A 3,876-nucleotide genomic window follows, 5' to 3' on the forward strand; every position below is an offset into this window, starting at 1 on the left:
TCGTATAGAATAGCAAGACATTTAACTTAGCCTCACTAACCAAAGCTAGAAAAATATTGATATCCATACCATGAAATATTTTATTCTAATGAAATGAATAAACTGTGGCTTTATGCATCAACCTGTAGAATAAAAAGAATACGAAAAGTTAACTAATATTTTTATAAAATTTAACAAAATCAAACAATTACTTAAAGATAATTACATAATACACTATTTTTTTAATTTGTTTTATTTTTGGACTGGCAGCCAGCACTATCAGAGGCTTTATTTGGGAAAAGACACTTGATTTGGCTTTTGGTTGGGGGCATGGACAAGATGGGGTGCCCAGGACAGTAGACTCCACCTAAGGGTAGGCTGAGGACTGGAGCTGAGCCTTAGGTGGGTCTCTTGTACTCCAGGCTCCCCTGCATATCTCCTTCCCCCAAAGGCTTTATGGAGGCCACAAGAGCAAGGAGGCTGGGAGGGCCCACGGTGGCTGTTCACTTGGGCTGGACGTCAGACGACTAACACCAGCTTCCCATCTGAGTCTTGATCTTCTTCACAACCACGGCCTTGGAGGAGCTACCGCAGCTGAAGGAACCACCAGGGCCAATGGACTGGAAGGAGCTCTGGCCATAGTTGAGGCCAGGGTTTGGGAGGCCACCTGAGTAGCCGTTGGTGGTCTTCGTATGGATGCTCATGTTCTGCATCCCAGACTCCAGCCGGCTCTCCTCACCCTCCAGCAACTTGCGGTCAGTGGGATCTCAATGTCCAGGGCCAGCTTGACGTTCATGAGCTCCTGGTACTCGCGCTGCTGCCAGCGATGTCCTCATACTGGGCCTTGACCTGGGCGATGGTGCCATTCAGGTCCAAGGAGCGGCTGTTGTCCGTGGACAGCACCACGCGTGTCCCAGATCTGGGACTGCAGCTCACGGATCTCCTCTTCATACAGCTGCCTTAAGAAGTTGATCTCGGCCAGCCCTTCCAGGAGGGACTCCAGTTCTATCTTGTTCATGCAAGCTTCGTCCACATCCTTCTTAATGAGGACACACTCATTCTCCATGTCTGCAAGCTCCTTGATCTCACCCTCGTATTTATTCTTGAAGTTCTCCCTGAGCTTCTGCATGTTGCCAAGCTCCACTTCCAGCTTCAGCTTCTCCTGCCTCAGGGTGTCCAGCTGCCTCTAGAGGTTGTTGATGTAGCTCTCAAACATGTTGTCTATGTTGCTCCAAGTGGTTTTCTGCTGCTACAGGAGACCCCACAGGGTCTCCAGGATTTTGTTCTGTTGCTCCAGGTGTCTGACCCTGTCAATGAAGGAGGCAAACTGTTGAGGCTCCTGATCTGCTCCTTCTCCTGGGTGCGCACTGCCTGGATGTTGGGGTCCAACTCCAGCTTAAGGGACTCAGCAGGCTCTGGTTCACTGAGACAGCCATAATGCCCCCATGCCCCCGATCCGTGGTTGCCCCTGACCACACTCATGCCACCCTGGAAGCTACCCACCTGGGATAAGGCAGAGTAGCTGATGTGGGAGCTGGGCCCGCTCTTGTAGGAGCAGCTGCTGAAGGCCCTGGGGGCCAGAGGTGGACCTCTTGTAGGACTTCTGGGTCACCCTGATGGATGTGGTGGAGGCTGCCGTGGAGGCTGGAGTGGAGGTGAGGAGGCTCAACCTGACAGAGGTTCCAGAAGGAGCATGAGGAGCTGCTTCTAGGTGCCATAATACATTATTTTTTAAAACATGAGAATTTTTTAAAAATTAGGGTAGTAGAGTTATTCAGTTAAAGAACAAGTGATGTATTGGAATTAAATATATGAATAGCTTCAAAATATATTGGTGATGTTCTCCTCCATAAATTGGAAGGTCTTTTAGGTTCAAGTACCAATTCCAGCATGGGAGGGGGAGAGGATGGGGGGAGAAGAGTGAGTGATGAAAAGGAGTTCTCCCACTCCAACAACAAACAATTCTCTGGACACCAGCTCGCCAACTGGCTACAGTTTGGAAGTGCCCACAACTTTCTCTGTGGGTTGGATTAATCTCCTAGAATGGCTCATAGAACTCAGAGAAACATTTTACTAACTAGATCACTGGTTTTTTATAAAAGAATGTAACTCAGAACAGCCAGACGGAAGAGACGGATAGGGTGAGGCATGGGGAAAGGGCATGGAGCTTCCATACCCTCTCTGCGCACACTATTCTGAATATCCAGATGTTTACCAACCTAGAAACTCCCTGATTCCAGTTCTTAGGAGTTTTTATGGAAGTATCATTACATGGGGCTTGATTGATAAAATCATTGGCCATTGGAAATTGATTCAATCTCCAGCTCCCTTCCCCTCCCCAGAGGTCTAGGGTGGAACTGAAAGTTCCAACCCTCTAATTACATGGTTGGTTCTCCTGGAAACCAGCCCTGATCCTTATATATGATCCAAAATTCACCTCATGGGATGCCTGAGTGGCTCAGCGGTTAAGCACCTGCCTTCAGCTCAGGGAGTGATCCTGGAGTTCCAGGATCAAGTCCCCACATTGGGATTCTGACATGGAGCCTGCTTCTCTCTCTTCCTGTGTCTCTGCCTCTCCCTCTCTGTGTCTTTCATGAATAAATAAATAAAATCTTTTTTTAACAACCAAAAGAACAAAATTCACCTCATTAACATTAAAAATTACCTTTATCACTCTCATCACTTGGGAAATCTAAGGATTTTCCGGAAATGGGGAAGAAAACCAAGTATTTATTGCTTACAAATCACAATATCACAGGGGGATAGCTTCACAGATGTTTATGCTATCGCTATGCTTTATAAGTTCACTGTAAATATTTATTTTTTAAAAAATATAAGTCTCTTCTTACTCAGTCTTGATTATACATGAATAATAGACACAAGTTTGCCCAGAAAGGAAACCATCTCCTTAGAGCTAATAATGCTTTGTTAATTCAGGTACTGTGCTGAAATTTGCTTTACTTTTTGTTGAGAAAGTTCTCTGATAACAGAATATTTAAGATGCAATGATTTAACAAAAAGAAACTTTAGTTGAGGCAAATGTTTGGAGTGAGATTAAATTCAAGCATGTTTATCATAGATTATAGATATTTTCTGTTGTGTCTTACTGATAGTCAAAATAAAACATGATTCCCTTGATATCAAATTGTGTTTATACAAAGCCTGTATTTACCCATCTGGTATGTAACCCTTTAACCCCAAGGCTTGTGCTATTATCAAAAATTTGTAAATATGTTTAGAGAACTGCATGACTCATAAGGCATATTTATTGTAGAAAGCACTGTTAGTTTATGAAATGTGCTGGTTGTTTAGTTTGTCAATTATCTCACTATTTTTTCTCTCCTTTTCTGGAAAGAAAAAAACATAATTCAATGAGCTGAGAGTCAAATAAAGTTGACTCTGGCTAATTATAATTCAACCAAAATGCAAACTTTGGTTTTTTTCCACATTTGAAATGACCTTTAAAGACATTTAACTTGATAATGATTGCTCTTGTATAAGAAACAAGATCCTTTTTATTCTGGACCCTCTCACTGCTACAACCTCACCCCCACCATATGCCTTCATGCACCCTTCATTTTAGTCTATGGCTTCCATTATGGACTCCCCTGCCTCTGGGCCCAATGCCATTCATCATTCCCAATCATGTAACTCAGCATATTGAATTCTTCATCATTCACCTTCTGTCTTAATTTACTATCCCTGACTCAAAGCACATTCAGCGCTCAGCAGGGAGCCTGCTTTTCTCTCTCTCTGCCCCTCCCCTGCACCCTGCTCAAGCGTGCTCTCACTCTCTTAAATAAATAAATCCTTTTAAAAAATGAAAAGAAAATCAGGGTCTGAAAACAAAACAAAACAAAACAGTGGAAATAAATTTAAAAGATACAAGTACAAAGG

At 43.6% G+C, this 3,876-nt stretch overlaps 1 pseudogene; it reads right to left on the reverse strand.

Moving 5' to 3' along the window:
* Nucleotides 1-506: 506 nt before the first annotated feature.
* LOC129510845 (keratin, type II cytoskeletal 8-like) lies at nt 507-3,546 on the reverse strand (annotated as a pseudogene).
* Between the last annotated feature and the right edge of the window lie 330 nt (nt 3,547-3,876).

The sequence above is a fragment of the Nyctereutes procyonoides genome, unplaced genomic scaffold (assembly GCF_905146905.1).
Source record: "Nyctereutes procyonoides isolate TBG_1078 unplaced genomic scaffold, NYPRO_anot_genome, whole genome shotgun sequence".
In the NCBI taxonomy this organism is placed as follows: domain Eukaryota; kingdom Metazoa; phylum Chordata; class Mammalia; order Carnivora; family Canidae; genus Nyctereutes; species Nyctereutes procyonoides.